Here is a 22,776-nt window from a genome sequence, read left to right as displayed (position 1 = left end):
AAAAAAAGGTACATATATTGAAGACGTGATGCGTGCCCAGTTACCATATTATTTTTACCAGGGACTGTTCAAGATTCAGTAAATGCACTCGTTATTTAAGGATGTCGCCACTTTCAGATTTTCAACTACAGCATTTCAGTATTTGTCTGGGGGGATTCCTATAGATCAAGAGTGTACCCAAGCTTTCACAATCATGTTCTCTCCACATTTATACTACTCTAAATGGAAGAATTCCTATTACGAATTTAACACATTTTTGAAGGTACATCGGAGCTCTGTAATATTCTATGGGGAAAAAACTTTGCAAATAAAATCAGGCAAATTAGGAGCATATACTACAGATACGTTTGTCTCAAGTCTATCTTCTCAATTCTACTCTTGGGACGTATTTGAGTTCCTCAAAACTGAGGTTATTGTCAGGTAATTTTATTGTACATTTCTTACAGTAGCATGCATTTACTTTGATACGCTATTATAAATGAACACATTCATATGCATATTTACATGTATCTGCACACTTATATATAATTAAAGGCTATTAAATATGGTCTGTTTCTATTTTTTACCAAGCTCAGAACTTATTATAATTCAGCATGCCTACTTTTATAAGTGTATTAGTAATCAAACAAATTTTTTATTTTTCACATATCATAGGTATGATTCAATTTCACTTTGTATTATATTTCACATCATGGATTCAGCCCTAGGCAGCATTTAATTGATACTTGTAATAAACTCAGGTTTTTATGAGCTAACAAATCCTAATCCTTCAGGACACAAGTGTAAACAGGACCAACATTCATGAGTCACCTAATTTTTCCTCTGTTGAAAATAATATTATTTATTTGATCTATGGCCATATGTGTATCTATATTTATTTACACATTCAAATCCACTCACATACCCCTATACACACACTGAAATGCAGATGTTCCATTAACTATAGTATTCATTTATAAAGAGAGAGGGATTCAAATATAGTTTGCATTATTCAATCAAGAAAATAAATTTTCTTAATTGTTAATTTTTTCTGACAAAAAAGTATAATTAATTCTATTTTTTGGGTTTAGAGGCCACAGATATTTTTTTTCATTGTTTATTTATTTTTTCAGCATAACAGTATTCATTGCTTTTGCACAACACCCAGTGCTCCCTGCAAAACGTGCCCTCCCTATTACCCACCACCTGTTCCCCCAACCTCCCACCCCTGACCCTTCAAAACCCTCAGGTTGTTTTTCAGAGTCCATAATCTCTTATGGTTCGCCTCCCCTTCCAAATTTTTTTTTTTATAAACATAATACCCTCCCCAATGTCCATAACCCCCTCCCCCTCTCCCAATCCCACCTCCCCCCAGCAACCCCCAGTTTGTTTTGTGAGATTAAGAGTCATTTATGGCTTGTCTCCCTCCCAATCCCATCTTGTTTCATTTATTCTTCTCCTATCCCCCTAACCCCCCATGTTACATCTCCATGTCCTCATATCAGGGAGATCATATGATAGTTGTCTTTCTCCGATTGACTTATTTCACTAAGCATGATGCCCTCTAGTTCCATCCACGTCGTCGCAAATAGCAAGATTTCATTTCTTTTGATGGCTGCATAGTATTCCATTGTGTATATATACCACCTCTTCTTTATCCATTCATCTGTTGATGGACATCTAGGTTCTTTCCATAGTCTGGCTATTGTAGACATTGCTGCTATAAACATTCGGGTACACGTGCCCCTTCGGATCACTATGTTTGTATCTTTAGGGTAAATACCCAGTAGTGCAATTGCTGGGTCATAGGGTAGTTCTATTTTCAACATTTTGAGGAACCCCCATGCTGTTTTCCAGAGTGGTTGCACAAGCTTGCATTCCCACCAACAGTGGAGGAGGGTTCCCCTTTCTCCACATCCTCGCCAGCATCTGTCATTTCCTGACTTGTTAATTTTAGCCATTCTGACTGGTGTGAGGTGATATCTCATTGTGGTTTTGATTTGTATTTCCCTGATGCCGAGTGACGTGGAGCACTTTTTCATGTGTCTGTTGGCCATCTGGATGTCTTCTTTGCAGAAATGTCTGTTCATGTCCTCTGCCCATTTCTTGATTGGATTGTTTGTTCTTTGGGTGTTGAGTTTGCTAAGTTCCTTATAGATTTTGGACACTAACCCTTTATCTGATACGTGATTTGCAAAATCTTCTCCCATTCTGTCAGTTGTCATTTGGTTTTGTTAACTGTTTCCTTTGCTGTGCAAAAGCTTTTGATCTTGATGAAATCCCAATAGTTCATTTTTGCCCTTGCTTCCCTTGCCTTTGCCGTTGTTCCTAGGAAGATGTTGCTATGGCTGAGGTCGAAGAGGTTGCTGCCTGCGTTCTCCTCAAGGATTTTGATGGATTCCTTTTTCACATTGAGGTCCTTCATCCATTTTGAGTCTATTTTCGTGTGTGGTGTAAGGAAGTGGTCCAATTTCATTTTTCTGCATGTGGCTGTCCAATTTTCCCAGCACCATTTTTTGAAGAGGCTGTCTTTTTTCCACTGGACATTCTTTCCTGCTTTGTCGAAGATTAGTTGACCATAGAGTTGAGGGTCTATTTCTGGGCTCTCTATTCTGTTCCACTGATCAATGTGTCTGTTTTTGTGCCAGTACCATGCTGTCTTGATGATGACAGCTTTGTAATAGAGCTTGAAGTCCGGAATTGTGATGCCACCAACTTTGGCTTTCTTTTTCAATATTCCTTTCGCTATTTGAGGTCTTTTCTGGTTCCATATAAATTTTAGGATTATTTGTTCCATTTCTTTGAAAAAAATGGATGGGATTTTGATAGGGATTGCATTAAATGTGTAGATTGCTTTAGGTAGCATAGACATTTTCACAATATTTATTCTTCCAATCCAGGAGCATGGAACATTTTTCCATTTCTTTGTGTCTTCCTCAATTTCTTTCATGAGTACTTTATAATTTTCTGCATATAGATTCTTAGCCTCTTTGGTTAGGTTTATTCCTAGGTATCTTATAGTTTTGGGTGCAATTGTAAATGGGATTGACTCCTTAATTTCTCTTTCTTCTGTCTTGTTGTTGGTGTACAGAAATGCAACTGATTTCTGTGCATTGATTTTATATCCTGACACTTTACTGAATTCCTGTACAAGTTCTAGCAGTTTTGGAGTGGAGTCTTTGGGTTTTCCACATATAGTACCATATCATCTGCGAAGAGTGATAGTTTGACTTCTTCTTTGCCAATTTGGATGCCTTTAATTTCTTTTTGTTGTCTGATTGCTGAGGCTAGGACTTCTAGTACTATGTTGAATAGCAGTGGTGATAATGGACATCCCTGCCGTGTTCCTGACCTTAGCGGAAAAGCTTTCAGTTTTTCTCCATTGAGAATGATATTTGCGGTGGGCTTTTCATAGATGGCTTTGATAATATCGAGGTATGTGCCCTCTATCCTTACACTTTGAAGAGTTTTGATCAGGAAGGAATGCTGTACTTTGTCAAATGCTTTTTCAGCATCTATTGAGAGTATCATATGGTTCTTGTTCTTTCTTTTATTAATGTGTTGTATCACATTGATTGATTTGTGGATGTTGAACCAACCCTGCAGCACTGGAATAAATCCCACTTGATCGTGGTGAATAATCCTTTTAACGTACTGTTGAATACTATTGGCTAGTATTTTGGCGAGAATTTTTGCGTCTGTGTTCATCAAGGATATTGGTCTGTAGTTCTCTTTTTTGGTGGGATCCTTGTCTGGTTTTGGGATCAAGGTGATGCTGGCCTCTTAAAATGAGTTTGCAAGTTTTCCTTCCATTTTATTTTTTGGAACAGTTTCAGGAGAATAGGAATTAGTTCTTCTTTAAATGTTTGGTAGAATTCCACTGGGAAGCCGTCTGGTCCTGGGCTTTTGTTTGTTTGGAGATTTTTGATGACTGTTTCTATCTCCTTACTGGTTATGGGCCTGTTCAGGTTTTCTATTTCTTCTTGGTTCAGTTGTGGTAGTTTATATGTCTCTAGGAATGCATCCATTTCTTCCAGATTGTCCAATTTGTTGGCATAGAGTTGCTCATAGTATGTTCTTATAATTGTCTGTATTTCTTTGGTGTTGGTTGTGATCTCTCCTCTTTCACTCGTGATTTTATTTATTTGGGTCCTTTCTCTTTTCTTTTTGATGAGTCTGGCTGGGGGTTTATCAATCTTATTGATTCTTTCAAAGAACAAGCTCCTAGTTTCATTGATTTTTTCTATTGTTTTTTTGGTTTCTATTTCACTGATTTCTGCTCTGATCTTTATGATTTCTCTTCTCCTGCTGGGTTTAGGGTTTCTTTCTTGTTCTTTCTCTAGCTCCTTTATGTGTAGTGTTAGGTTGTGTACTTGAGACCTTTCTTGTTTCTTGAGAAAGGCTTATACCGCTATATATTTTCCTCTCAGGACTGCCTTTGCTGTGTCCCACAGATTTTGAACCGTTGTGTTTTCATTATCATTTGTTTCCATGAATTTTTTCAATTCTTCTTTAATTTCCTGGTTGACCCATTCATTCTTTAGAAGGTTGCTGTTTAGTCTCCATGTATTTGGGTTCTTTCCAGCTTTCCTCTTGTGATTGAGTTCTAGCTTCAGAGCATTGTGGTCTGAAAATATGCAGGGAATGATCCTAATCTTTTGATACCGGTTGAGACCTGATTTGTGACCCAGGATGTGATCTATTCTGGAGAAGGTTCCATGTGCACTAGAGAAGAATGTGTATTCTGTTGCTTTGGGATGAATGTTCTGAATAGATCTGTGATGTCCATCTGGTCCAGTGTGTCATTTAAGGCCTTTATTTCCTTGTTGATCTTTTGCTTGGATGATCTGTCCATTTCAGTGAGGGGAGTGTTCAAGTCCCCTACTATTATTGTATTATTATTGATGTGTTTCTTTGATTTTGTTATTAATTGGTTGATATAGTTGGCTGCTCCCACGTTAGGGGCATAGATATTTAAAATGGTTAGATCTTCTTGTTGGACAGACCCTTTGAGGATGATATAGTGTCCTTCCTCATCTCTTATTACAGTCTTTGGCTTAAAATCTAATTGATCTGATATAAGGATTGCCACTCCAGCTTTCTTTTGATGCCCATTAGCATGGTAAATTGTTTTCCACCTCCTCACTTTAAATCTGGAGGTGTCTTCGCATCTAAAATGAGTTTCTTGTAGGCAACATATTGATGGGTTTTGTTTTTTTTATCCATTCTGATACCCTGTGTCTTTTGATTGGGGCATTTAGCCCAATAACATTCAGGGTAACTATTGAGAGATATGAATTTAGTGCCATTATTAGCCTGTAAGGTGACTGTTACTGTATATTGTCTCGGTACCTTTCTGATCTACTACTTTTACGCTCTCTCTTTGCTTAGAGGACCCCTTTCAATATTTCCTGTAGAGCTGGTTTGGTGTTTTCAAATTCTTTCAGTTTTTGTTTGTCCTAAAAGCTTTTTATCTCTCCTTCTCTTTTCAATGATAGCCTAGCTGGATAGAGTATTCTTGGCTGCATGTTTTTCTCGTTGAGTGCTCTGAATATATCATGCCAGCTCTTTCTGGCCTGCCAGGTCTCTGTGGATAAGTCTGCCGCCAATCTAATATTTTTACCATTGTATGTTACAGACTTCTTTTCTCGGGCTGCTTTCAGGATTTTCTCTTTGTCACTAAGACTTGTAAATTTTACTATTAGGTAACGGGGTGTGGACCTATTCTTGTTGACTTTGAGGGGGGTTCTCTGCATCTCCTGGATTTTGATGCTTGTTCCCTTTGCCATATTAGGGAAATTCTCTCCAATAATTCTCTCCAATAGACCTTCTGCTCCCCTCTCTGTTTCTTCTTCTTCTGGAATCCCAATTATTCTAATGTTGTTTCGTCTTATGGTGTCAGTTATCTCTCGAATTCTCCCCTCATGGTCCAGTAGCTGTTTGTCCCTCTTTTGCTCGGCTTCCTTATTCTCTGTCATTTGGTCTTCTATATCACTAATTCTTTCTTCTGCCTCATTGATCCTAGCAGTGAGAGCCTCCATTTTTGATTGCACCTCATTAATAGCTTTTTTGATTTCAACTTGGTTAGATTTTAGTTCTTTAATTTCTCCAGAAAGGGCTTTAATATCTCCAGAGAGGGTTTCTCTAATATCTTCCATGCCTTTTTCGAGCCCGGCTAGAATGTTCAGAATCATCATTCTGAACTCTTGATCTGACATATTACCAATGTCTGTGTTGATTAGGTCCCTAGCCTTTGGTACTGGCTCTTGTTCTTTTGTTTGTGGTGATTTTTTCCGCCTTGTCATTTTGTTCAGATAAGAGGATATGAAGGATCAAATAAATACTAAAAGGGTGGCAAAGACCCCAGAAAAATGCGCTGTAAGTTCAGAGGAGACCCCAAATTGTGGGGGGGAGAAAGGGGATAAAAACAGGTTCTGAAAAAAAAAAAAAAAAAAGAAAAAAATTTTAACAATAAAACAAATAAAAAAATATAAAAAAGAAAGAAAAAATATATATATTTAGATGAACTAGTCAAAAATGTTAAAAAAAGAAAAGGGTAAAAGTTTTAAAAAATTCAGCAGAAGAAGAAAAAAGAAAAAAGTAAAAAATTGAAAAAAGAAAAAAAAATTGAAGTAGCCGCAAGACTAAAGAATCATGGGGAGAATCATGAGTTCCGTGCTTTGCTTTCTCCTCCTCTGGAATTGCTCTGCTGTCTTAGGAATTGAATCTGCTTTCTCCTTGATAGATGAACTTCGTCCTGGCTGGATATTTTGTTGATCTTCTGGGGGAGGGGCCTGTTGTAGTGACTCTCAAGTGTCTTTGCCCGAGGCGGGATTGCACCGCCCTTACCGGCGGCCGGACTAAGTAATCGGCTCGGGTTCGCTTTTGGGAGCTTCTGTTCCCTGAACGCTTTCCGTAGAGTTCCGGAGGACGGCAATGAAAATGGCGGCCTCCTAGTCTCCAGCCCGGAGGAGCCGAGAGCCTGGGGCCCCACTCCTCAGTGCGCCCCCAGAGGACAGCACCCAATCACTCCCGTATCCCCAGCCTCTAGCCGCGCTCCGAGCTCACCCAGCCCGCGACCAGTTCAAGGTAACCCCGAGCTGAGAGTTCAGTCCTCAGCTCTGTCTCTGCAGCCGGCTTCTCCGTTCTAATACCTGCGAGCTCTCCGACACTCCGACTCCCCCGATCCTTCTGTGACCCTGCGGGGCCTGGGGCCACGCTGGCCCCGCGTGGGCTTCACCCCGGTTTAGCCCCTGGAGCAATGTCCCTCAGTGGAACAGACTTTTAAAAGTCCTGATTGTGCTCCGTTCCTCCGCCGCTTGCCGGGAGCCGGCCCCTCCCCCCGCGGTCTATCTTCCCGTCGTTTTAGATTCACTTCTCCGCCAGTCCTACCTTTCAGAAAGTGGTTGATTTTCTGTTTCTAGAGTTGCTGTTCTTCTTCTCTTCGCTCTCCCGTTGGATATGAAGGTGTTTGCAATGTTTAGATAAGCTATCGAGCTGATCTCCTGCTACCTGATGTAGTCTCAGGCTGCTACTTCTCCGCCATCTTGACTCCTCCCCCCAGGCCACAGATATTTTTAAAAAATTATATTGCACTTGAGAAAATGTTTGATAATATTCAAAACTCTGTGGGGTTTTAAAAACTCTATTTTGGATAATTTACATCATATTAGAGGTTTCATGTATGCAAGAGCTACTACCCTTATACTGCATTTTATGGACAGGACATAATACTGTGATTTTACTCCTATGCATTATCTCCCAACAAATGATTTATCTCCGTAGCTGGCTGTTCAATTTCCAAGATAGCATGAAAGAAACCAGCTCCTTTTAGGATTGTACAACATCAGGGGCAAATTAGTTGGCAATGCGAGAGACAATAAAAGGCAATCAGATTTGCCCCCAACCTCTTGGTACCACAGCTCCACTAAAAGTAGATAATGTTTCCCACCCTTAGAATTTTGGTTCTTCCAGGCTTCCATTGCTAACTACTCTCACTGCCATGGTCACTGCCATCTGCACCATGGAATTTCCTGATGACTGAGTGTGAATTAACAGAAAGGAGAGAAAGAAAGTCAAGGGATTTCTTCCTCTGCCTCTGGGTATTAGGATTCTCTTTCAACCTCCCCCATCCAAGCTTCTCCTGGATCTCTCCCTACAATGTTCACGTCCACATTTCGGAATGCGTGGATTTCAGACTGGGGGCAATCTACAAGGGAAAAAATGGTAAACCCACTGCTGGTTCAAGCATGCATCAAATTCTGGTATCCTTCTCTGATTCAGCTCCTGCTCTTTACTTTTCAGAGTTCTTGAATAGCTGAGCCATGAATTCTGTTCAGTTTTTATAGCTGAGTTCAACAGGAGTAAAAGTGTTAACTCCATCTTGCCTGGAATTGGAACTCTGTTGTGCATATAATATGCAAATATGACTTAGAAAATATGTTAATACATGTGAGGTGCAGGAATTACTTAGAAAAAAAAGGTCTTTCCTGGAATTCTGAAAAAAAAAATGTATCAAATTCAGACATTGTACAAACTATGATACTTATTGGGAATCATCAGCTTATAGTGTTCAAAGTTTTGCTTGACCAGAACTTCTTTAGCAAAGTATGGAGTAACACCAGATAAAATTTTAAATAATAGAAAGATAAACATACCTGTAAACATCATTTATTGATGTTCTGACCTATGACCCAACTTTGACATCACTGGGATATACAGAAATCTAAAATAAGATACATGCCTTCAAAAACACTTTCTAAACCTATCAGGGAAGCAATTTAAACTCATAAAAATGTGTGTTACAGCAAAAGAGTAAATCAGTAGTTTGGGATAACAATGGGAAGAAAAGAAGTCGGCAATGCACATCCAAACTGACAAACTGTTTACAGTTTGTATACATCTGTATACAAACAGACAAGATGTTCTGAAGGTCACAAAGAAGAGTAAAGCACATGGTTTTAGGGAAGCTGAGATTTTCGCTAGGTCTAGAAGGAGGATCAGAATGTATACTGGTGGTAGAGGAAGTGAGGAAGTAACTCTGGGTGAACAGTAAGGCATGAACAAAGTATGACATAGGGAACTATGAAAACAGCTATGACATTTTGGCTGAACTGAACGCTTTGTACCAGAAAGTAGGTGAATAGGGCTGGAAAGAGAAAAATAAATCCGCTATGGGTGTAAAACTTAAAAATATAATTTCCAGTTTACATTTATTTCTTGGTTTAATTTACCTTTTAACACTATGCTATTGGTTCAGTGAATATAAATATTTTCAACCACTCAGAATTGTATGTGTTCTTCCCTTGGTGAGGCGAGGAGGATTTGGGGGCACTCCAGGAGCCAGGGGCAATGCGAGGCAAGGCCAGCGCAGGGACCATACATGATACTGTCTGCTTCTGGTGAAAGACCTAGGGCTACAGGAGGCCAATTTGGCAGTGTCAAGAACAGCCTTGCCAAAAATAAGCCTCAGGGTCTAAGCTAGTTCCTGAATGCAAGCAGACTAATTCTAGGGCCCGAGAAGGGAATCTCAAACAATCCTATGGCTTGGAAGCTGCTCTGACAAGTTACTGAAATAAATTATGCCCTTTGATGTATCACACCAGCTACACTTAGAAGCAGAGACATTTTAGTTATGAAATAACAGTGTTTGTTGCTGACGCTTATTTAGGTCCTCAGAGTTGCACCCGAGATCTGTGGTATCCAGGCTGTGCCCCAGGCCCTATGATTGCGTGTATGTCTCCTTCAGAGAGGTGTGCTCTTCACAGATTACACAGGAGTTTCACCCTTATGTCCTTATTCCTGTGATCAGAGTTCTTATTCAGTCCTGATGCTAAGATTTATCCATTTTTGCCTGATTGGTTCCTTTCTTCTTTCCTCCCTTCTGTTCTTTCTTTCTCTTCCTTTTCCAATAAATACTCTGTAATATCCTCTTGTAGGAAAGTCCACATAGTCTTACAATGATCCCTTGGCCCACTGAAATGGGAGACCATGAGGGTACAGAACAAACTGTATCTATCTCTGTAACACAAACATATACAACTGGTTGATGGTCTACTTGACAATCATGACAAGAAAGAAATTAAAAAAAAATAAGCAAACTGTATGCCTTTTTCCCATAACAATAAGTACAGAAGAGAATAAAGGGAATGAAAGAAAACGCGTGACTGAAATACTGACCAACACACCGTGATAAATAACAAAGCAAGATCGTACGTGATCACCCTCCCTGGAAAAGCAAAAAGCCAGGCACGTGGTCTGCACGTTTCACCCCTCCTTATTGATGACATGACACTGGAAGGGTAAAGAACAAATTTGGCCCCGTCTGAATCGACCAGCCTCTCCTTGCTTTAGTGCATTTTATGGAATGATGTCAGTTTGCAGCATTAAATTCCAAAGCAAATCATAGGGGGCTTTGAATAATGCCGTACTGGGTCCGGTAACTTTTAAACATGTGCTTTCCCTTTGAACATAACCATGTTTAGAGCCCTGGTTTAAAAATGAGGCTTTCCTCATTCCTCATGGTTAGAGCCTCCAGAGTAATCATGTTCCTTACACAGCCCATTCCTCTGCTCAGTGTACCAGCTTTATTCAGATACCAACTGATTTCTAACGAGCTGTTAGTTCCAGGTGGATCTGTAGTCAATTAGAATCAGCACTGTTTAAAAAGCAGTTCCTATGGTTGTTTTGGACACAGGTGGGTTGAATGCCTCATGGGCCAGCCCCTTCCAATCTTAGCATGATACCCACACATTCCATGTATCTTTGTTTCTAATCGCCCCCTAACAGCTAGTATTCTACTTTCTTGATTTTTTTTTTGTTTTGTTTTGTTTTGTTTCATTTCCATTTCCTTCTGGGAAATCCAATCTGGTGTTATAATCAGTGACAAAGGAAGTGCTAATTAGCAGATGAACGCAATTAGTAGTTACCGCCAGTATTTCAGGTAACTTCTGTTTCTGACTATACTTACAGGATATGTCAGCGTTTTTCGTTTTACATGATATGCATTCAACGAAACATTAAAACAGAGAAAAAAAAAAAAACCACTACACACCAAAACAATCCAGTGTTAGCATTAGGGAGGAGGAGAACTCAAGCCTGTTCTCCAGCTTGGACGAAGCTCACTTGTCCTTCTCTGCCCAATCAGTGCTGTTCCCTCCCTGTCTCCAGAGGAGGCAAAATCTCTGCTCCTCCACGGAGCCACCGCCAAGCCATTCCTGCTGCATCATCACGTCGATGCTCACCCTCAAGTCCGAATTCTCTTCCCTAAAATCCTAGCTGTGTTCGTGAACTGCCCTTGCTCTCCTAGGTAATTGCGTCTGTCACACAACTCTTTCTTCATACTCCAACTATACTGTAAACAGTTTGAGGAAAAGGGCTGTTATTAATTTTTCACATATAATACTGTGGCTAAAATAATGCCGTGTACTTTGTAGGTTCTCAAAAAAACACTTGTGAACTTAGGATCTGAGCGTCTCCAGGGAGGAGGAGTCAAGATGGCAGAGAAGTAGCAGGCTGAGACTACATCAGGTAGCAGGAGATCAGCTCAATAGCTTATCTAAACATTGCAAACACCTACAAATCCAACGGGAGATCGAAGAGAAGAAGAATAGTAATTCTAGAAACAGGATCTGAGCGTCTCCAGCATCTAACACAGTGATGAACAATGGACTGATGGACGGATAGATGGAATGATGCATGGGTCATACACATTAGAGACAAAGGGAACCTAACAATGGCTTGTTCCAGACCCCTCATTTTTCAAATAAGGAAAATGAGACCCAGAGAGAAGAAATGAGCTCCACCGAGGGCAACACTAATTAGTACTGTAATTTTTATTTTGATGTTGCTGAGTCATCTGGTTGTAATGATTCTCAAATCACTGTGTGTTTTATCTTTTTAAATACATTTTACCTCTTCTGTCTGTGTGTATTTCAAGGGGATTATCAGGAATCTAAACATACAGCAAGTGCTCAAGATTTGTTAGAATTGTGGTGGGCATAGTTGTTTTATCTCCCCCCCATACTACTCATTTTCTGAGGGAAGAAAGACAATTGCTCTTCTTTGAGCTCTGTATCTCTCCCTGCTCCTTACCTGGTTACAGTGAGGACTGATAAGGAGACCGCTTCACCATTCAGGACCTGAACCCTGGACAGTTCCTACCAGAGGTCTTTGCCAAGATTTTTTTACATTGCAAGTAAGGGGAGAGATCATCTTCCTAGCCACAGAGCTGGGAAGATAGGAGCCTGAAACAGTAGTGCACCCTGGGTTCTAGCCTAGGGGAGAAAGGCAGAGAAGGAAAATGATTTCCATATTCTGAGAGACACAAAACAAGGACTGGAAAATTGGCAAAAACATTTCATGAATGTCTAGCACTCTATCACAGTTTTACATACCATCTTCTTTTAACTTTCGTAAGAAATTGTAAGAGCAAGGCCATTTTATGAGCTAGTCTATATGGTAACTTTGGGACCATTAGGGGAAAAAAATGTATGTTCCTGTAGGCAGAGAAAGCACTCTACCTGGTTGCTTATCTTGATAAATTCGGGGCTAGGTTTTAGTCCACATTCACCCCTCACCAGGTACCTTGTTCAGGACAAAGCCATCACAAGCGAAAGTGACAATGAACAGAGGAATATGATTTCCATTTCATGGGTGAGAGGTTTGAAGTTCCCATTTGCAACATCTTTTTTAATACAGGTTTATTTTTTGTTTGTTTGTTTTTAAATGCCTAGTTCCCACAGCTAGTAGGTAACTAGGACTCACACCTAGGCCTGTACTTTTCTCATGGAACAGCTTACGTCTCTCATGGTTGTACTTGATCTCTCTCTCCCTCTTGCTCTCTTGCCGTAGGCATACATACACATCAACTTTCTCCTCCACCCTTGTTCCACCAACAGTGAATGTTAGAGGCCCAGGCTGAAACAGAGAGGACCATGGTCCCAGGATTTATACAAGACCACTCACTCTCAGTGTGGATTGCCTGCAGGTCTCTGAAAAAAGCAGATAGAAATCAATAGAAAGGTATTATGTTACTGCTTACACTCAAAAGTTGATATTGCCTCTTCTCTCCTTAGTCTTTTTACAATTTCCATTTGTAAATGAGGTAAAGAGAGGTAAAGAAAAGTCCTTTCCAAAATAATGAGAAAGCATGTCACCAAAGAGTTTCAAATACCAGTTCATACAGAGTTGGGAATTTCCCAGTTCTGCCCAAATGAGTCTAAATTCAACAGCGACACAATGAGCTAAATCTGCCGGGTGGGCTACACATTACCTGGATAAATTAGATTTGCATGGGAAAGGTATCCATTCTTTCAAGTGGGTAGGACAAATTTCATGCATTGGAACAATTATTTACCAAATGCTAGAGGCCTAAAAGAGAGAACACAGCTTCTAAAGCAACTGCATCTAATTGAAGGCATAGCTTGTGAAAAATCATCGATCAAGGGTCTTTTGGTACATCATTATGTGCTATATTCACATTGTGAAGGGAGAATAGAATGAGACTGGCTCCTGCCCTCTGGCAGTTTGTAATCAAAGCATAAAAAAGTGCCTAGTTTTCAGAAGAACTGGAGCACTAGGAATGTTTTCAGGAGAGAATCAGGCCCAGAGTACACTGTAAATATCCAGTGGCCAAACTGGAAGGAAGTGGAGACTTGATTTCAGAAATAAAACAAAAATGTGTGATTTTAAACTGGGAGGATCAGAGGTAGGTAGAACAGGGAAATTTAGTGAATGTGGGCTAGATCTGGTCCAGAAAGCAGGGCAGGAAAGACTGTGCAGGAAGATTATGCAGGAGTGGAGATGTGAGGAGAAGGCAACCCTAGATTTGTAGCTCCAAATAGAAGAACAGATCTCAAGGTGTTTTCATTCTTTGGGGAAACCATATATATGCCAGGTAGGTGTGTATATACATATTCATTCATACACTGTTGTATTGTGGAGTGAGATGTGTTATATCAGAATTTCTCAAAATTTAATGCAAATATAAGTTTCTGAGGATTTAAGGAAAGAAATAGAGGTTCTGATCCAGTGGGTTAGAAGTGATACCAAGAGTCTGCATTTGTAATCATCCCTACTGACATTGATGCTGATGGTCTGAACCACAGATTGAGAAGCAATAGAGGAAACTGAGGAAGCAGGAAGGTTCTGTGGGAATATATAGCAAGCAAAGTTACTGAGAATTCTCAGAAGATGGATCCTTAAGCTAGGCTCTGCAAAGGGAGTTCCACGAAGATTTGGGTTTTGCAATAAGTTTCAGTAAACTGGGAGTGAAAACTAGATTTCATCCATTCAACAAACACCCACTGAGGGTCAAGGCATCCCATAGCAGATTTGAAGCTCTCGTATCAGTTTGACCATGAGTAAAAATGAAACAGCCGCAGCAGCAATAGGACATGAAAGACCATAGCTCTATTTCAGAATATCAAATTTGAAATGCTAGTATTGCTTCACCTTTGAAATTTTACACTGCGTTTTGTTTTTCAAAATAGGAATTTTGGGAAATTTTAACCCCAAACTTTCGTGCACACTTCTTCCCTGAATGGGCAAGCCAAAGCTGCCGGATATTCATTCCGCTGGGCTTGTATTTTGCTTGCCTCTTACAGAAGACAAATTAAGGACAAAATCTCATTTCCATTGACTCAGCACCAAATGACCTGTTTCAAGAAGGGAGTAAACAGTAGTCATGTAGACAGCCTTCAACTATGCACCAGGTGTGGAAACCTGTAGCTACTTAATTCCAGCCAAGATAATCACCTCTCTCTCAAGGCAGCTGGCCCATGTAAAGCACTGTCCACCATTACTGAAACTATTTGGAGATGTTAAGTCATGCTTTCTTTCAGATGATGCAGCGAGAGAAGGGGAGGTTGGGACACCAGGGAACCGCTTTGGTCAATAATGCATGTATTTGAGGCCACACCCACTAAGACTCTGGCAGCCAACCATGGAACCACAGCACCTGGACAGCCGGTCCTCAGCCAGACATCAGCTTGTAAGGGCACCACCTGCCAAGAGCTCCATCTAGAACTAGCTGGAGAAGTGCTGTGTGGGAGGAAAAAAATGACGAGAGATCCTCAGGGAGGAAGTCACTGCATCATTACAATTCTCTACTCAATTTAGCTATTATCAGTTTGACTCTGCAAATGATGAATTTAGGATTTAGGCATATGTATGTGTGTGTGCCTGATGTAAGTGGAAACTCCCCCACCGCACAACCCAACACACATACTCTAAGTTTTTCCAGGTTGTAATCACTACAGATAGGTTCCCATTACACTGGAGATTAGCAGTTGCTCATTACCATTTATCAAATTAGGCATAAGGAGAGCAAAGTGCTAGGGCATTAGCTTTCCCTAATGATAGCACTGTGTCCTCACGCTTCAGCAGCACCGCCCTCTTTCATATTTCTGAAGACTTTATATTTCAGTCTCTGCTCCAAGGCCTCAAACAAAAACTCTATATACAAGGCATGTGTTTTTAAGGGCAATTTTAAGCCATCTTTTAAATGAGATAACAATAGAGTGAAATGTAATCATAAACTTCGGATGTTGGAATAAATTGCTGGAGGTCAAACAGTTCTGGTATCCTTCAGGTAAGAGGGTTTCTGAATAATTCTGCAAAGATGAGTCCTCCTTCTATTTTTAAAATTCCTCTGGGAAGAGAATTCTGCATTTTCTCTCGATAATCCAATTCTAATATATATATTTTAAATGTCAGTGTCCATTTATTTAGTCTACTTCAACCACTTTTAATGGAAGAGATACTCCCTAGGTGTATATGTTTAGTTTAGGACTTTAAAAATTGGAGATTACAATGCTGTAAAAAATGTGTTATATTTTTAAATGTATTATTCTATCATGTATACTTTTATTAATACAAAATAGTTACTGGCAGTTCATATACAAATCGCTAAAGGTTCCCATATATCCTTTGCTGAGCATTTTCTCAGTTTGTTCTACCAAAGCATTCATCCCAGAAAATGTCAAAACATCATTAAAAGCCCTTTTTTACTATAACACCCTTCTAGGAAATTTTTTTAATCAGCTTTTCTCTAGTGTGTCATGGACAGGAAGGGACTTTTAGAGATGGCCTAGATGAGTTGGGAAGGTGAGCAGAGGAAATTTGCTGTCTTCTTTGACAAATCAGTCTGTCAGACATAGGTGGGCCAAATTCTCTGTCTTTCAAGGAGGATCAGCAGTATAATATCATTGCAAGATGCACGGTCTTTTTAAATAACAAGTCATGAATAAGAAACTGGAGCGGAATGCAGCTCTCTGCTTTATCACCAATTTTAAAAAATACGCTGAAAGCTTAATTTGGTCAGCTCTTTTCCCAAAGACATAAAAATAGGAAAATAGCAGAAATAGCAAAATAACCCATGTCTACGGTGGGGATCATGTGAGAAAGAACGACTGCCACCTGCAAAAGCCACAGACCACTCCCCAGCTATAGTCTAAGAATCTGTAATTCTAAGGTCCACGTCTTGGACCTCCAGAGTTTTAAGAGTCTTAGAGTTGCTTTCATTTCATTAGAGAACTATCATCCATTAATCTGTCACCACACAGATTAGGACACTCCAGTGATGCCTGTTAAACAATACACTCCCGGGTAGCTAAGATCCCAGAGATAAAAAGAAATAGTGAAAACCATTTAGACCAAGCATTCATTTTACAGGTGGAAAACTAAGTGGCAGAGATATTCAAGAACATATCTGGGGTCACTTAACTTGAACTCAGATTTCCTAAACCCCAGATCAAGGCTGGATTGAGTCTATCAAGAAAACCCACTATTAAATTAGATTTTGACTTCCAGAAGATACAAACGAGGCTCAAGAGAAAAAAAAAATCAAATTGCAAGTCAACACTAATGTTTAAATATTAAGAAAGATGTATAATATAATATAATTTAAAGAAAATTGGCTGTGGAGTCAAAACCCTGCATTCAAATCTCAACTGTGCAATAGGTAAGTACATTGGGTGAGTGTTTCTTCTCACCATGAAAGTAATGAGATTAGCCTACATGCTTTGGAAGATCTCTTCAAGTTTAAATAATCATTCTTAAACTCAATTCATTGTACTTTTACTGTGTTTACCTGTAATAACACACAGTATCACTCATGCCTCCTTTTTTAAAAAAAATATTTTATTTATTTATTTATTTGAGTGAGAGAGAGTGAGAGAGTGTGAGAGAAGGTGAGAAAGCAGGGTGAGGGGCAGAGGGAAAAGCAGACCCCCCCACTGAGCAGGGAGTCTGAGGAGGGGCTGGATCCTGGGATTCTGGGATCATGACCTGGGCTGAAGGTAGTTGTTTAACCAACTGAACCACCCAGGCCTCCCTCATTCTTCAGTGGCTTCTTTTACTCTTCTTGGTCTCTTAAAATATTGGGCTTTATATAAGTTCAGCCTTAGCCTCTTTTTTCTTCTCACTTTATTTTTCTGTTTAGAATCTGATCAATCCTCATATGCTTAGTCATCATCCATATGCATCTGATGGACTAATTCCATACTGATTTGGTAAGACTATTGTCAATTTTATCTCAAAAATGTTTCTCAAGTATTTTCTCTATTCCCATTTCTGCAGCCTTAGTTCAAAACTCTCAGTATCCTTGGGAAACTTCAAAGTTTTCCCCAATTGTCTGTCTTCAGTCTTTCACTCTTATAATCCATCCTCTCTGTGGCTTTCAAAGTCATCATTTTAAAATACAACCTGATCATTTCTTTCTTATTTTGTGTATTCTGATTCAAAACTCAAATTATTCTTAACACTGAGCCTCCATTAATGGGAAAATGCCTAGTAACTTTTCTAGCTCAATCTCCTACATTTCCTTCATACTTTGTGTCCACACCTACCATATCAAAGGATTTGCCCTTACCTAACCGTACTATTTCCTGCGTCACTACAAATAATTGAAGGATTTTCCAAAAGACTGTGAACTCCAAAAGGGCATGGGTTACATCTCAGTCATTTTGCGCATTCAAAGCCTGTGATGGCATTTTGCACTTAGTGGGAACTCAGTAAATGTTTTTTAAATGAATGAATTCAGGAACTAATTGGTGAAGATGAAATGAACACGGACTGATACCTTACAGAAATATTTTTCAAGCATTGAACACTAAGAATGCAAAATGCAATTTTTTCCTCTGCTTGACACCGTTCTCATGCAAGCTGCGGTATCAATTAGAAAGAGAACTATAAATATAGGTAGATCTCTGATTCACCTATCTATGTACTTTCCTGTCCTAAAATAAAGCAGGAAAAAAAGTGCACAGGAAGACATCAATACTGTTGTGCTGAATTCCTAGTGCTAGACCAGCATTTACAGCTCTGTGTATTAGTCGTCCTAGATTATAAATCCTACTCTGGCTCTTAATTATTCAGGTATCAAGGGATTCATTTAATACTGCTACTGCTGCATTATGGCATGCTAATCCAAGGCCAATTTAATATTTCTTCTACTTATTTTTGCATGTGTTCCATTTCTTAAGGGATTTTAAACATTTTAAATCTTTAGAAAGCTATGTTTCCATATAGTTCTCTGTGATGTCAAGGGTGTTTATGTTGCTTGGGTTGTTACCTAACATTCCCGGTTACTCTGTTACACAAGTCAGTGGGTATGTGTGTTGCATATTTGAGGGAACAAATCTTACGCCATCTGGTTTGGGTACCAGGATATCTTAGTAGTGAGTTATACTTGCAAGATAATTTTGTAAAATGAGAGCTTCTAAGGCTATAACTAGCTTTATATTCCACAAATTTGATGCTAATTCCTAAGTTCTGGTCATATGTTTCAGGGCAATCATCTAAAAATGAAAGGTTTCACTTGAGGAATTTTTGCATTTGTGTTCTTATTCTCTCATTATTTCATAGTTATATGTATTATTTCTCCAACTACAAAGTAATATTTGATCTTCTGGGGTTTTTTTTCTTTTTTCATCTCTCTCCCACTCTGCCAATACCTCCTAGAGTTAGATACAGAATTAGAAATTAATCACAGAGTTTCTTAAGATATCCTTATGGACACTGAAGTATCTACTTTGGAAAATGGCTCAGTAGGCAGATTCATCATGGATAGAATCTTCCTAAGAGCTGACCACTAATGGAGGAATATGACATGCAATATTTCTAACACAGTTCTCTTGTGGGATTCTGTCTCATATCCTCACCATGAAATCCCTGAAGGGCCCATATTCCATTCATTCAATCATTCCTCAAGCATGCATGAGTATGTCCTATCTACTAATTACTATGCTAGGCTTTGAAAATGGGACATTGGACAAAACAATGACATCTTATTTATTTCTTTATTTTAGATTAGAGCTTTGAAAACTATTCTTAAAACCAGTGGGAGAATTTCCAATTGCTTAAGATCATGATAGTCCATAGCCCATCACATTTTAAAGAAGTTCATAGTTCTTTCTTCTTTCTTTTCCTTTTCTCCAAGGCTTCCCTCACTATAATGTAGCAGAAAGTCTTTTTTTTTCTGCCCTAATAACTTCTAGTAACAAAGACTTGAGAGCAAAAACTTGTAAGCCAAGCAAACAGGCAATTATCAAATATTTAATGAGCAACTATAATGTATGTTTCATTCATTTTGTAGTCGAAGGTTGGGTGAGCATGTACTATATATCAGGCACCAATCCAGGCACCATACCACAGTTAGCTGGGGATAAACAAGTATAAAGTCAAGAAGTCCTGTCCTCAAAACATGTTCAGCAAGTTTGAGTCTGTCTTTCTTCTCTACCAACTGGAGACAAACATGGTAAATGCCATCTAATCACTATGACATCCAAGTCCTCCAAAGGAGACTGGGTGTACTCTTCAGCCAGTTGCCCAGTTTGTCAACTTTAATAATCTTTGATTTAAAGAGAAAGAAAAATACACACAAAGCAAAATCCTCCTATCTATACACTGGCCTTTGGGCTGAAATGTCAGCAGATTATTAAGGCTGCCTCATTTAATGAGTATTAGCCTAATTACCTGGAATGGAGGGGCTGCATTTGGGTAGTCCGGGAGCTGGAAGAACTTTTCCATCATAAAGAGGTGCCACCCTTTCCTGGGGATTATTGATTCTGCTTCTTCATCATCACAGGCTGTGCTGACTGAGCATGCCCCACTTAGGATATTTTCCATCAGCACATTGGGCTTGATTCTGCTTTAGACTTTTGGTTTTGTTTTTTTCTCTTTTTTTAATTCTTCATGCCTGAGGAACAGTGAGAGTAATTTTGGGGGTTTAAAAACAAATGTAAAAGCTCAGTAAAATGTGATGTGGTATCCAGGTTCCTCTGCTACCCTAGAGCAAGATAACATTGCTTTTACAGATTATACAACACTGCTTTTTTTGTGCCATTCTTCTGTTGAGGGAATGACAATGACTGTCCATCATTTACTAGCTCGTGTTCAGATTTATCCTCTCTACATCTGTGGCCTTTGGATAATCTCAACTCCCTCTACCTATTCTGATTATCTTTTGCCACACTGGCCACATACCCTCTACTTTGGAAATTCCACCTTCATTGTTTTTTTGTTTGTCTGTTTAAGTATAGCTAAAATTAGTTTCTATATTCCTTTCTCTCTTAACTCCATGTAGTTTGAATTCCTATAGCCTGCTACGTATGTTTCACACACATTTGATACTAAATTATGTACTGTCTTTGAACTATGTATAGAGAATCCACCAGAGAAAGGGGAGTTGGACTTTCTCTTACTTTTACCTGAGTGATCTGAGTGACAATGTTCTTATACTTTAATCCAGTGATTCAGCCCTGATGTCTTTATACAAAGGAAATCAGTAGAAGAAGGTAAATGTACATGGATGTTCATGAAAACTGGGAGTGGGTGCCGGGGCTTAATTTCCAACAGTAGGAAATTAAGTAGGGGACTGGGCAATTAAATTATATAGCAATTCCAGCGATTATTAGGTTGACATTAAAATTACAAAGTTTAGCAACATGAAAATTTTTAAAACTTAACATTAAATAAAAGGAGAATAAGAAGTTTGATTATTGTTTCTGTAGCTACATATTATATGCCTATATAGAGAGGAGAAATGGAAAGGAGCAAAAAAAAAAAAAAAGATTGAAAACAAATGCAAGTTCTTGGAAGGAATGGGTTTTTATCTGTTTCACTGAGAGCACAGCCCAAACCCTAGAACAATGCCTGGTAAATAAGAAATCGTTATTAAGTATTTGTTGAATGAATACGTATATAGTATGCGTGGTAGGACTGTAAAGGATTTGTCTTCTTTTACTCTTTCTATTACAATACTCTCTTTGTGTGGGGGTGGAGAGTGTATGTGTGGGGAAAACATAAGGTAAGATGTGTTTGTAATTAAAACATATCCTTGATTCTTACATGGATACTGCTGGGGTAAAGCCAGGGAATGAGGGAAAGAAAATACAAGTTACAGTGATTCATTACTTTTGTAGTTCTCATAGTAATCCACCCAGGTGGGTGTTATTATCATCCTTTCATCTGTGGTGAGACTTAGGCTCAGAGAAGTAAATCACTTAAAACACTGAGGGTATATCAGTATCAAAGATCTTGTAAGGAACTGATAAAGTGAAATTTAAAAATGTAAGAGGCAGAGGTCAGAGTGGGCACAGCACCCATATCAGGGACTCTCTAGGCTTATTCAATGTGTAAAATAAAATAATTTAAATTAGGAACCTTTGTAAAAGCAGCCCAGTCCCCTGAGCAGTATTTAGGTTAATATACCATCCCTCCGCTAATACTTGAGATTATGACTACCATAATTGATAGCAAATGCAGTGTCAAGGCACTGAATTGTGTTGTCTCAATTTAGGAAACTGCAATCTTCCGTGTATTTGAATGCTGATGGATTGTGCTAAGTGATTGGATTTAAAGTGAGCAGAGAAAGGTAATCAGCATTACAATTTCATGCGAGGATGGCCTTTTTATCCTTCTATGTGTAGAAGTAAATGACAGTAATGGGATCTCTTTATTATTTAGTTCATCTAAGTGTTCTCCTCTATCAGCTTCAGATCAAAGGAAGACAAAGGTTTAATCTGTGTGGAGGATGCTCAGTGGAATTCTTTACCAGCTTGAACGGCAACTGTTTCCATACAAGAGCTAAGGGTTACTTGGTTGTAAGAGGGAGAGAGAGAGACTGAGACAAGGGAGCAGGAGAGGGAGGAGGGTGGAGTAACTTTTTTTTAGTCTTTTAGGAATTGCTTAGACTTGCTTGTGTCCAAAGGCTGACTGTGGAATTACTGGTGGTGGCAACCTTCTCAGGTCGTTCTCTGGGAAGAACTCGAGAGAGTTTTGGATACTTTTGCAATATTAGAGACTCGGGTTAAAAAATAATGGGCACCGCTACGGACTGCTTATTTGTGATTCTCCCAGATTGGTATTTTGAAACTTAATCCCCAATGAAATAGTATTTGCAGGTGAAGATTTTGTGAGGTGATTGATTGGGTCATGATGGTGGAGCCCTCATGAATGGCATTATTGCCTTCATAAAAGAGACCTCAGAGGGATCCTTTCCCCGTGGGCCGTGTGAGGACCCAGCTAGAGGACCACTGTCTAAGAAACAGGAAAATCTGTGTCTGTTTGATACCTATAGCATCTTTATTTTATTTTATTTTAAAGATTTTATTTGACAGAGATCACAAGTAGGCAGAGAGGCAGGCAGAGAGAGAGAGGAAGGGCGGCAGGCTCCCCGCTGAGCGAAGAGCCCGATGCGGGGCTCGATCCCAGAACCCTGAGATCATGACCTGAGCCGAAGGCAGAGGCTATAACCCACTGAGCCACCCAGGCGCCCCCCTATAGCATCTTTAG

The sequence above is a fragment of the Meles meles genome, chromosome 15, assembly GCF_922984935.1.
Source record: "Meles meles chromosome 15, mMelMel3.1 paternal haplotype, whole genome shotgun sequence".
Lineage (NCBI taxonomy): Eukaryota > Metazoa > Chordata > Mammalia > Carnivora > Mustelidae > Meles > Meles meles.
This window is presented reverse-complemented; position numbering follows the sequence as displayed.